The sequence below is a fragment of the Bombina bombina genome, chromosome 3 (assembly GCF_027579735.1).
Source record: "Bombina bombina isolate aBomBom1 chromosome 3, aBomBom1.pri, whole genome shotgun sequence".
In the NCBI taxonomy this organism is placed as follows: domain Eukaryota; kingdom Metazoa; phylum Chordata; class Amphibia; order Anura; family Bombinatoridae; genus Bombina; species Bombina bombina.
The window spans coordinates 682,366,629-682,380,439 of NC_069501.1; the positions used below are offsets into that span (position 1 = coordinate 682,366,629).

Genomic DNA, 13,811 nt, shown 5'->3' on the forward strand with positions numbered 1-13,811 from the left:
ATTGCGAAAAAGTATGAAGGAATTGTTCAAAATTCACCAAAATTTCACCACATCGTCTTAAAGCCTTAAAAGTATTGCACACCAAATTTGGAAGCTTTAACCCTTAAAATAACGGAACCGGAGCCGTTTTTATATTTAACCCCTTTACAGTCCCTGGAATCTGCTTTGCTGAGACCCAACCAAGCCCAAAGGGGAATACGATACCAAATGATGCCTTCAGAAAGACTTTTCTATGTATCAGAGCTCCACACCCATGCAGCTGCATGCCATGCTGTCCTCAAAAACAAGTGCGCCATACCGGCGCGAAAATGAGGCTCTGACTATGATTAGGGAAAGTCCCTAAAGAATAAGGTGTCTAAAACAGTGCCTGCCGATATAATCATATCAAAATACCCAGAATAAATGATTCCTCAAGGCTAAATAAGTGTTAATAATGAATCGATTTAGCCCAGAAAAAGTCTACAGTCTTAATAAGCCCTTGTGAAGCCCTTATTTACTATCTTAATAAACATGGCTTACCGGATCCCATAGGGAAAATGACAGCTTCCAGCATTACATCGTCTTGTTAGAATGTGTCATACCTCAAGCAGTAAGAGACTGCACACTGTTCCCCCAACTGAAGTTAATTGCTCTCAACAGTCCTGTGTGGAACAGCCATGGATTTTAGTTACGGTGCTAAAATCATTTTCCTCATACAAACAGAAATCTTCATCTCTTTTCTGTTTCTGAGTAAATAGTACATACCAGCACTATTTTAAAATAACAAACTCTTGATTGAATAATAAAAACTACAGTTAAACACTAAAAAACTCTAAGCCATCTCCGTGGAGATGTTGCCTGTACAACGGCAAAGAGAATGACTGGGGTAGGCGGAGCCTAGGAGGGATCATGTGACCAGCTTTGCTGGGCTCTTTGCCATTTCCTGTTGGGGAAGAGAATATCCCACAAGTAAGGATGACGCCGTGGACCGGACACACCTATGTTGGAGAAACATAAATTATTCTTAACTGATAATTTAATTTCCATCTGTGGGAGGAGAGTTCACTGTTTTATTCATTACTTGTGGGAATTAAGAACCTGGCCACCGGGAGGAGGCAAAGACACCACAGCCAAAGGCTTAAATACCTCCCCCACTCCCCTCATCCCCCAGTCATTCTGTCAAAGGAACAAGGAACAGTAGGAGTATAAATGGTGCCAGAAGATACTTACTAAATAAATGGTCCGCCCATTGGAGAAACGGGCGGGGGCAGTGGACTATCCTCCCACAGATGGAAATGAAATGATCAGGTAAGCATAATTTAGGTTTTCCATCTTAATGGAAGGAGAGTCCACTGCTTCATTCATTACTTGTGGGAACAAATACCCAAGCTCTAGAGGACACTGTATGAATAAAATGGGAGGGTAAAAGGAGGCGGACCCTATACTGAGGGCACCACAGCCTACAGAACCTTTTTCCGAAAAGCTGCTTCCGCTGAAGCAAAAACATAAAATTTATAAAATTTTGCAAAAGTATGCAAGGAAGACCAAGTGGCCGCCTTACAAATCTGCTCCATTTAAGCCTCATTCTTAAAGGCCCAAGAAGAGGCCTCAGCTCTAGACGAGTGAGCCGTAATCCTCTGAGGAGGCTTGTGTCCCGCCGTCTCATATGTCAGACGGATCATACTCCTCAACCAAAAAAGATAGAGAAGTGGCAGAGGCCCTTTGTCCCCTGCGCTTCCCTGAATATACAACAAATAAGGACGAAGTCTGTCTAAACTCCTTCCTGGCCTGAAGATAAAACTTCAACGCCCGAACCACGTCCAGATTATGAAGCAACCTCTCCTTGAAGAAGAAGGGTTAGGACACAAAGAAGGAACTACTATATCCTGACTGATGTTACGACTCAACACTCCCTTGGTCACCTTGTCACACACCTTTGACAAGGTAACTTCCACAGCGGAGCAAACAACATCGCCACCAAATCCGCAAACCACATCCTCTGCGGCCACGACAGAGCAATCAGAATAGCCAAAGCTTGCTCCTGCTTGATGCGGGCCACTACCCGAGGTAGAAGAGGTAACGGTGGAAATATGTAAATTAGGTTGTAATCCCAGGGTACCGCCAAGGCATCTATCAGTTCCACCTGGTGATTCCTGGATTGCGACTCGTATCTGGGTAGCTTGCAATTGAGTCAGGACGCCATGACATCCATCTCCAGCGTCTCCCATCTGCTGCAGATTTCTGTGAACATCTCGGGATTGAGGGACCATTCACCTGGATGAAACGTCTGTCTGCTCAGAAAATCCGCTTCCCAGTTGTCCACACCCGGAATGTGGATCGCTGAGAGCGCACAATAGTGAGCCTCTGCCCAATCCAGAATCCCAGATACTTCCCTCATGGCTAGGGAGCTTCTCGTCCACCACTGATTGTTTATCTAAGCCACCAAGGTAATGTTGTCCGACTGGAATCTGATGAATCGAGATGACCCCAGAAGGGCATTGAATATCGCTCGAAGTTCCAAAATATTTATCGGCAGACTCAATTCTTCTCAAGTCCATCTGCCCTGTGCCTTTCTGGCACCCCAAAAAGCTCCCCATCCTGATAGACTTGCATCCGTGGTCACAATCTCCCAGGATGGTCTCAAAAAGGATGTCCCCTAAAACAACTGCCCCGGTCGGGTCCACCAATATAGGGACTGCCTCAACGCTCTGTTTAGAGATATCTGTTGGGACAGATCTGAATGAATGCCGTTCCATTGTCTCAACATGCACAGCTGAAGAGGTCTGAGATGGAACCTGGCAAATGGAATGACATCTATGCTGGACACCATGAGCCCGATCACCTCCATACACCTGGCCACAGATGTCCTGGAGGATGTCTGAAGAGCTAGACAGTTGACGCAAGTTTGCAGAGTCTCTGATCTGTCAAAAATATCTTAATTGTAGAAGAATCTATTATCGTACCCAGGAATTCCACCCTGTTACTGGGGACCAATGAACTCTTTCCTTTGTTTATCTTCCACCCGTGTGACCGAAGGAGAAGAGCTCTCAAATGATCCTCCGCAAAACTGTAGGACAGAGCCTGGACCAGGATATCGTCCAGATAAGGTGCCACTGCAATTCCTCTGGCTCTCGCTACTGCGAGAAGAGCTCCCAGAACCTTTGTGAAGACTCTTGGGGCAGTTGCCAGACCAAATGGAAGGGCCACAAACTGGAAGTGCTGGTCCAGGAAGGCGAATCTTAGAAACCTGAAGTGATCCTTGTGGATTGGAACATTATGGTAAGCTTCCTTCAGGTCTATAGTTGTCAAGAATTGCCCCTCATGAAAAGGGGCAAAATTGACCAGATCGTCTCCATCTTGATCAACGGAACTGACAAACATTTGTTAAGGGCCTTCAGGTCCAGAATTGGACGGAACGTGCCCTCCTTCTTTGGGACCACGAAAAGGTTTGAATAATACCCCAGGCCTCTTTCTGCTGGAGGGACTGGGATGATTACTCTGATGAGAAATCCCTCACACACCCCAGGAAGGCGTCTCTCTTTTCTGGTCTTGAAGATATGTTTGACAGGAGGAATCTGCCTCTGGGCGGATAAGACATGAAACCTATCCTGTAACCCTGGGATACGACCTCCAGAATCCAAGGGTCTGTAACGTCTCTTTTCCAGGTGTCCGCAAAAAGAGATAGTCGGCCCCCTACATGATCCGAAAACGGACCAGGGGGCAGCCCCTTCATGCCAACTTTGATTCGGCGGGCTTCTTATTCTGCTTGGACTTGTTCCAAGAGTTAGCTGGCTTCAAAGATCCCTTGGATTGCTCCGACTTTGCAGCAGGCTGCTGGCGCAGAGACTTGTCCACACAGAAGGGACAAAAAGTAGATCCCTTAGGTTTAGCCTCCTTATCCTGAGGCAAGAAGGCAACCTTGCCACCCCTGACCGTAGATATGATGGAATCCAGGCCCGGGCCAAACAAAACCTTCCCCTTGAATGGAAGGGAAAGCAAACGAGACTTAGAAGTCATGTCCGCAGACCACAACTTTAGCCACAAAGCCCTGCGGGCTAAAACAGAAAAACCTGATGTCTTAGCATTCAGGTGGAAAATCTGCATGTTCGCATCACAAATGAACGAATACACCACTATTAAGGCCTTGATTCATTCTAGAATTTCATAGAGGAGTCTCCACCTCAACCAAAGCTGATAGAGCGTCACACCACTAGGTAGCCGCACCAGCCAACACAGCGACATCTGCCGCCGGTTGAAAAACAAACCCTGTGAGTTGGAACATCATCCACAGCATGGACTCAATTTTTTTTAACCATGAATTCCTTGAAAGAAGAGCTATCTTCTTAGCAAGCGTGGAGATATCACCGTCCACCCCACAGTTCACGCTGCGCTTCCGGAACGGGGAAAAGCTTTTTAAAAGAAGAAGAGGGGGGAAAAGGACAAACCACGTTTCTCCCATTCAGTCTTATTAATGTTAGCCATTTTGACTGGAACAGGGAAGGCCTGGGGCACTACCCTGTCCTCATAAACCCTATCCAGTTTAGGGATCGAAGGTTCCTCCTGTAGTTTTGGTTCCGGAACTGCCAACGTAGCAAGCACCTCTTTCAGCAGAAAGCGCAAATGCTCCATCTTAAATTTGAAATCTGGCTCCTCCGCAGATGGAGGTCTAGACGTAGCCAATTCCAACCCAGAAGCGACATCCTCCAATAAGTCAGAGTTGTCCTCAGCGGATAATCTGTCAGACATCCAGCAGAGTCGAAGACCCCTGAGATGGATAGCAGTACCTTCCGCTTGCGCTTAGTAGGGCAAGGCATTGCATTAATGGCCGCAAAAACCACCATCAGTAATTGATTGGCGAAGTCTGGAGGCCAAAGGACCCCTCCCGCAGGAGGATTAGTAAGGCCCTGGGGAACTGCTTGGGTAATTGGAGATGATTGCAGGGAACACACCTCGCGGGAGCGGGGAGCCTTAAAGAGGTGGACGGCTCAGTAGTACTAAATACCTTCTTTTTGGAAATAGCGATATTGTCAAAGCATGTGGAACAGAGTTGCGTAGGCGGTTTGACTGGGACCTCCTCACAATATACACAGTTAATGGGTTTGGATAAAGAGGGAGTATCCTCTAACATATCAGCGTCCTCCATAGCTTGCGCCTTTATTACGGACATGATAAAAAAATAAATGGCACCTTTATATCCCAATGACTGGGGCACTCACCACCTCCTATGACCCGGAATACAAGGAACAGCTTTCGTCTCCTTCGAACACATGTCGAGAAAGAGGAAGTTGCAGAGGCCACACCCAGTCACATGGAGTGCCATGCAGGACCGCCCCTGTACTCGAGAGAAGGAAGCACCAAAAAAAGCCTGCCTCAATCTCTTGCTAATGAACTGTGCTCCACACTGACAGAGCCTCATCTCACACAAATGCAGTAGAAAAACACAAACAATATTATGCATAATAATATCCCCCTTGTTCAACAGCCCCCTTCCGAGGGTATTACCCTAGATTCTATAAAGATAAAAAGGAGCCACATTGTGACCCTGTCTTCTTGCATTTTCAAATATATATAAAAATGAAACAATCTTACCAAAATCAACGCCGTGGAACAGGAACATGGCCCTTCAAGTGTGACAGGGTAGTAGCATCGCTCCTGACATGGATTTGAGAGCAGAAAAGCAGGCAGCGAAACTCGTCAACGTTGATTGCTTATGGAGCCGTTATTTTGAGTCGGGATGGGTTCGCAGAAAGACTCTCCCTGCATCTCCGGACTATAACTTTCATCCATGCTCTCACTGAGAGGCTGACAGGGCTACTTAAAACTCCAGTCCCATTTCGAAGAGTACTACCCTCCATAAGAGACTACTCTGAATCTTCCAACACTTCTCTGCCAAACTCCTGTGACAAAAGGCAAAGAATGACTGGGGGATGAGGGGAGTGGGGGAGGTATTTAAGCCTTTGGCTGGGGTGTCTTTGCCTCCTCCTGGTGGCCAGGTTCTTAATTCCCACAAGTAATGAATGAAGCAGCGGACTCTCCTCCCATTAAGATGGCAATATTTATTTATTTATAAAATATTTTACCAGGAAGGATACATTGAGATTTCTCTCGTTATCAAGTATGTCCTGGGTCCCCAAAATATTGCATTGATACAATAGGGTACAATAAAATTCAAAAACAATAATAATAATACAATATATGCAAAAATTTAACATAGAACAGGTAGGAAATATATAATCAACCATGACAGGTGCATTCTGTTTTGAGATATGTAGAGAGTGATCTCTTAAAGGATATTAGGCTTGGGGAAGGTTTGAAAGTGTGCAGGAGGTCATTCCATAACTGTGGTGTTCTGTAGGAAAAGGAGGATCGAGCTGCTTTCTTTTTGTATTGAGGCAAGCAAAATAATGTGCTGGTACTGAATCGGAGGTTATAGGAGGTGGGAATAGCCAGGGAGAGCATTCTGCTCAGGTAGGGTGGGAGCTTCCAGAAAGACTCTTAAACAAAAGGCAGGAGGGTGCGTCTGGATTCCAGCGTCAGCCAGTTTAGTTCTTTTAGCATGTCACAATGGTGGGTCCTGTAGTTACATTGTAGCTCAAAGCAGCAGAACGAGTTATACAATGTATGAAGTTTATTAAGATGAGTTTGCGGTGCAGGTGCGTATAGTACGTCCCCGTAATCCATGATAGGCATTAGCTGTACAATCTTTTCCTTTACTGTAAGGCTGAGGCAAGATTTGTTTCTGTACAGGGCACCTAGTTTTGGATAATGTTTAGATGCAAGTTTTTCTATGTGGAGGCCAAAAAATAGATTAGGGTCTAACAACATACCCAAGTATTTGAAAGAGTCAGTGTGCAATTGGATTTTGTTTTGATGCGTAGATAGGAATTTTGTAATTTGTGTAATTTAGGACCCGTTCCAAAGATCATTGTGACAGTTTTGTCAGTGTTTAGGAAGACTTTTCTACCTCTGTGAACTGGTCTTGGAGCACATATAAATATACATATCAAATTATTTTCTACTTATTAATTGAAGCATACACTACTCAAATTAGAGAAAAATCTAATACAAATGCACTGTTTGCTTTCTATCCAGTGCTATCGAGGGCTGCAAAAACACCTTTGGAGGACCGGATGTGGCCCTCAAGCTATAGCTTGGGAAGCAATGATCAAGATGCTTTCAGTCATATGAGTAAAGATGCAGCAAGGCTGGAGTATTCCTCACATCTATAGGTCACAGTCCCTTTTCTAAAAGGATTTTTTGTTTTAGCCTTAATTCTGGACTTAACATATGTGTTCTGCAATTTGCAGGATTTTCAGATAACAGATGTACAAGTCATCTGCCATTGATCTCAAATGTATGCTTAAATTTACATGAAATCTATTTATTTTTCTGAATATATATATATATATCATACAATTTTAAACAACTTTCCAATTAACTTCTAATATCTAATTTGCTTAATTCTCTTAGCATCCTTTGTTGAAGGAGCAGAAGTGCACTACAGGGAGCTAGCTGAAAGCCAATGACAAGAGGCATAGATGTGCAGTCGCCAATCAGCAGCTTCTTAACCTACCTAGGTATATTTTTTAACAAAGTGAATTAAACAAATTAGACAAAATTATTGTAAAGTTATTTAAAATTGCATCCTCTATCTGAATAATGAAACACAATGGGTTTCATGTCCCTTTAAGGTGTTATATCAAACATACAGGTAGCAATGGTGTATGAACAACACTTTGTTAACAATAGCTGGGTATGTGCATGATCATCTTAAAATAGTAGATGACAAGACTTACACAGAAAGAAAACAGAATTTATGCTTAACTGATAAATTACTTTCTCTTGTGGTGTATCCAGTCCACGGATTCATCCTTACTTGTGGGGTATTCTCATTCCCTACAGGAAGTGGCAAAGAGAGCACACAGCAAAGCTGTCCATATAGCTTCCCCTCTGGCTCCGCCCCCCAGTCATTCGACCGATGGTTAGGAGAAAAAGGAGAAACCATAGGGTGCAGTGGTGACTGTAGTTTAAACAAGAAATTTTAACCTGACTTAATTGCCAGGGCGGGCTGTGGAGTGGATACACCGCAAGAGAACGTAATTTATCAGGTAAGCATAAATTCCGTTTTCTCTTGCAAGGTGTATCCAGTCCACGGATTCATCCTTACTTGTGGGATACCAATACCAAAGCTTTAGGACATGGATGAAGGGAGGGAACAAGACAGGTAACCTAAACGGAAGGCACCACTGCTTGCAGAACCTTTCTCCCAAAAATAGCCTCCAAAGAAGCAAAAGTATCGAATTTGTAAAATTTGGCAAAAGTATGCAGTGAAGACCAAGTCGCTGCCTTACAAATCTGTTCAACAGAAGCCTCATTCTTGAAGGCCCAAGTGGAAGCCACAGCTCTGGTGGAATGAGCTGTAATTTGTTCAGGATGCTGCTGCCCAGCAGTCTCATAAGCCAATCGGATGATGCTTTTCAACCAGAAGGAAAGAGAGGTAGCCGTCGCTTTTTGACCTCTCCTCTAACCAGAATAGACAACAAACAAAGATGATGTTTGTCTGAAATCCTTAGTTGCTTGTAAATAGAATTTCAAAGCACGAACCACATCAAGATTGTGTAAAAGCCGTTCCTTCTTAGAAGCTGGATTAGGACACAGAGAAGAAACAATGATTTCCTGGTTCTTATTAGAAACAACTTTAGGATGAAAACCAGGTTTGGTACGCAAAACTACCTTATCTGCATGGAACACCAGATAGGGTGAATTACACTGCAAAGCAGACAATTCTGAAAATCTTCGAGCAGAAGATATAGCTACCAAGAACAAAACTTTCCAAGATAATAACTTAATATCTATGGAATGTAAAGGTTCAAACGGAACCCCTTGAAGAACTGAAAGAACTAAATTTAGACTCCATGGAGGAGCCACAGGTTTATAGACAGGCTTGATTCTGACTAACGCCTGTGCAAACGCTTGAACATCTGGTACTTCTGCCAGACGCTTGTGTAAAAGGATAGACAGAGCGGATATCTGCCCCTTTAAGGAACTAGCTGATAAACCTTTCTCCAATCCTTCTTGGAGAAAAGACAATATCCTTGGAATCCTAATCTTACTCCACGAGTAACCCTTGGATTCACACCAACAAAGATATTTCCGCCATATCTTATGGTAAATTTTCCTGGTGACAGGTTTTCTAGCTTGGATCAGAGTATCTATGACTGATTCAGAGAACCCACGCTTGGATAGAATTAAGCATTCAATCTCCAAGCAGTCAGCTGCAGAGAAACTAGATTTGGATGCTTGAATGGACCCTGTATTAGAAGATCCTGCCTCATTGGCAGTGTCCATGGTGGGACAGATGACATGTCCACTAGGTCTGCATACCAAGTCCTGCGTGGCCAGAATTACAGAGGCCTTCTCCTGTTTGATTCTGGCTACCAGCCGAGGGAGAAGGGGAAACGGTGGAAAGACATAGGCCAGATTGAAAGACCAAGGCGCTACTAGAGCATCTATCAATGCTGCCTTGGGGTCCCTGGACCTGGAACCGTAAAGAGGAAATTTGGTGTTCTGACGGGACGCCATCAGATCCAACTCTGGAATGCCCCATAGCTGAGTCAGCTGAGCAAATACCTCCAGGTGGAGTTCCCACTCCACCGGGTGAAAAGTTTGACGAATTAGGAAATCCGCTTCACAGTTGTCTACTCCTGGGATGTGAATTGCAGATAGATGGCAAGAGTGATCCTCCGCCCACCTGATTATCTTTGTTACTTCCTTCATCACTAAGGAACTCTTTGTTCCTCCCTGATGATTGATGTATGCTACAGTCGTGATGTTGTCTGACTGAAATCTGATGAACTTGGCCGCCGCTAGCTGAGGCCATGCCTGGAGCGTGTTGAATATCGCTCTCAGTTCCCAAATGTTTATCGGGAGAAGAGACTCTTCCCGAGACAATAGGCCCTGAGCTTTCAGGGAGCCCCAGACCGTGCCCCAGCCTAACAGACTGGCGTCGGTTGTTACAATGATCCACTCCGGTCTGCGGAAACACATTCCCTGCGACAGGTGATCCTGAGACAACCACCAGAGAAGAGAATCTCTGGTTTTCTGGTCCAGTTGGATTTGAGGAGACAAATCTGCATAATCTCCATTCCACTGTTTGATCATGCACAATTGCAGTGGCCTGAGATGAATTCGAGCAAAAGGGACTACGTCCATTGCTGCTACCATTAATCTGATTACCTCCATGCACTGAGCTACAGATGGCCGAGGAATGGAATGAAGAGCTCGGCAAGTACTTAGAAGCTTTAACCTTCTGACCTCCGTCAGAAATATTTTCATTTCTACCGAGTCTATTAATGTTCCCAGGAAGGGAACCCTTGTGAGCGGGGACAGAGAACTTTTTTAGGTGTTCACTTTCCACCCGTGAGACCTTAGAAAGGCCAGAACAATATCCGTATGAGCTCTGGGAAAAGACGACGCCTGTATTAAGATGTCATCCAGATAGGGTGCTACTGAAATGCCCGCGGTCTTAGTATTGCTAGAAGGGACCCTAGCACCTTTGTGAAAATTCTGGGAGCGGTGGCCAACCCGAAGGGAAGGGCCACGAACTGGTAATGCTTGTCCAGAAAAGCGAACCTTAGGAGCTGATGGTGATCTTTGTGGATAGGAATATGAAGGTACGCATCCTTTAGATCCACGGTAGTCATATATTGACCTTCCTGGATCATCGGTAAGATTGTCCGAATGGTCTCCATCTTGAAAGATGGAACTCTCAGGAATTTGTTTAGAATTTTTAGATCCAGGATTGGTCTGAAAGTTCCTTCCTTTTTGGGAACCACAAACAGGTTTGCGTAAAAACCCAGTCCTTGTTCTGTAATTGGAACTGGATATATCATTCCCATCTTGAGTAGATCTTCTACACAGCGTAAGAACGCCTCTTTCTTTGTCTGGTCTGTAGACAGACGAGAAATGTGGAACCTTCCCCTTGGAGGAGAGTCCTTGAATTCAAGAAGATATCCCTGAGCAACTATCTCTAATGCCCAGGGATCGGGAACATCTCTTGCCCAAGCCTGAGCAAAGAGAGAGAGTCTGCCCCCTACCAGATCCGGTCCCGGATGGGGGGCTACCCCTTCATGCTGTCTTAGTAGCAGCTGCAGGCTTCTTGGCCTGTTTACCCTGTTCCAGCCCTGCAAAGGCTTCCAGGTTGCCTTGGGCTGTGAAGTGTTACCCTCTTGCTTTGCGGTAGCAGAGGCTGAAGCAGGACCGCTCCTGAAGTTGTGAAAGGAACGAAAATTAGCCTTGTTTTTAGCCTTAAAAGGCCTATCTTGCGGGAGGGCATGGCCCTTTCCCCCAGTGATATCCGAAATAATCTCTTTCAACTCGGGCCCGAAAAGGGTCTTTCCCTTGAAAGGAATATTCAGTAATTTTGTTTTAGACGACACGTCGGCCGACCATGATTTAAGCCAAAGCGCTCTGCGCGCCATTATGGCAAAACCAGAATTTTTCGCCGCTAACTTAGCTAATTGCAAAGCGGCATCTGTGATAAAAGAATTAGCCAGATTTAGAGCCTTAATTCTATCCATAATTTCGTCATATGAGTTCTCTGTCTGGAGCGACTCCTCCAGCGCCTCAAACCAGAAAGCCGCTGCAGTAGTTACAGGAATAATGCAGGCAATAGGTTGGAGAAGGAAACCTTGTTGAACAAATATTTTCTTTAATAAACCTTCTAATTTTTTATCCATAGGATCTTTGAAAGCACAACTGTCTTCAATTGGTATGGTTGTGCGCTTGGCTAGTGTTGAAACTGCCCCCTCTACCTTAGGGACCGTCTGTCACGCGTTCCGCCTGGGATCAGTTATGGGGAACATTTTCTTAAAGATAGGTGGGGGAACAAAAGGTACACCTGGTCTTTCCCACTCCCTAGCAACAATATCCGCTACCCTCTTAAGGATCGGAAACGCATCAGTGTATACAGGGACTTCTAGATATTTGTCCATTTTACACAATTTCTCTGGGACCACCATAGGGTCACAATCATCCAGAGTTGATAAGACCTTCCTAAGTAGTACGCGGAGGTGTTCCAATTTAAATTTAAATGCTAGTGAATCTGATTCTGCCCGCTGAGAAACTTTTCCTGAGTCAGAAATTTCTCCCTCAGACAAAACATCCCTCGCCCCTACTTCAGAGTGTTGTGAGGGTACATCAGATAAGCCTCCCAAAGCTTCCGACTGCTCCTCATCTGTTTTCAAAACAGAGCTATCGCGCTTTTTAGGGAAAACTGGCAGTTTGTATAGAAAGGCCGCAAGGGAATTGTCCATGACTGCCGCCAGTTGTTGCAATGTAATAGGTGCTAATGCACTAGAGGTACTAGGTATCGCTTGAGCGGGCGTAACTGGTGATGACACATGGGGAGAGGAAGGCAGACTATCCTCATTACCTTCAGTCAAAGAATCATCTAGGGCTATATTTTGAAGTGACACAATATGATCTTTAAAGTGTATAGACACATTAGTGCACTTGGGACACATTTTGCGTGGGGGTTTCACCATGGCTTCTGAACACATAGAGCAAGGCTTTTCCTTAGTGTCAGACATGTTTAACAGATTGGTATTATACACAAGCAGGCTTGGAAAAACACTTTATGTAATAAAAAATACAATTTGCAATAAATGGTACTGTGCCTTTAAGATGATAAAAGCGCACACAATTTTACAAAACGGTGAAAAATGAACCAAATCTCTTGAAATTTTTACAGTATGTGCCTAATGCTTCGATATGATTGCACAGAAAGTTTCAGCCTGATTAACCCTTTAATGCCCAACCCGGAGCTGCCTAAAGCAAACAACCTGGGTAATACACTACAGCACCTTGCCACAGCAGCCTGCTGTGGCCCTACCTTCCCTTAAGGATTGATTTTGAGAAAAGCAAGCCTCCTGAAGTCCTCAAGCAGTCTCTGGACCCATGTGAAGCAGCATGCAAGGAAATCTTGTCAGAATAAACTGCGCAACTGAGGCGCGAAATTAGGCCCCTCCCACTCCACAGCTGTGGGGCCTTCAGAACCCAATTTAGGTGACTAAAAACAATGCCATGTGGAATAAAACCCCAATAAACACATCAAAAGTGCTTAAAAGTGTCAATAAAGAGTATTTTTCTAAATAAAATAATCGATTGCCGTTCTAAAGTGATAACCAGTCTATTGAGCCCACTTAAATAAGCCTCTAGTTCTATACTAAGTTTCAGAACATGGCTTACCCTTCCCACATGGGGAATCTTGTCAGTCTTCTAGCATTATCTTGTCTTGACTAGAAAAAAGATGACTGAAACATACCTCAAAGCAGTTAAGCCTGCAAACTGTTCCCTCCAACTGAAGTTTTCTGGTACTCCTCAGTCCTGTGTGGGAACAGCAATGGATTTTAGTTACAACATGCTAAAATCATTTTCCTCTCAGCAGAATTCTTCATCATATTTCTGCCAGAGAGTAAATAGCACAAACCGGTACTATTTAAAAATAACAAACTTTTGATTGAAGATATAAAAACTACAAATCTAACACCACATTCACTTTACCCTCCCGTGGAGATGCTAATTGTTAGAGCGGCAAAGAGAATGACTGGGGGGCGTAGCCAGAGGGGGAGCTATATGGACAGCTTTGCTGTGTGCTCTCTTTGCCACTTCCTGTAGGGAATGAGAATATCCCACAAGTAAGGATGAATCCGTGGACTGGATACACCTTGCAAGAGAAATAAGCATGTTTGCATGCTAGTGGACTTAGGGCTAGATTACAGTTGGAATGCAAATTTGTGCTTCTGTGAGCATGATATTCAATTGTTTTACAT

At 44.4% G+C, this 13,811-nt stretch overlaps 1 protein-coding gene across 5 annotated transcripts in view; it reads right to left on the reverse strand.

Annotated features, from left to right (window-relative positions):
• Window positions 1-13,811, reverse strand: part of TPST1 (tyrosylprotein sulfotransferase 1) — a 403,891-nt gene that overhangs the window by 142,999 nt on the left and 247,081 nt on the right. The gene's annotated exons all lie outside the window — the stretch shown is intronic.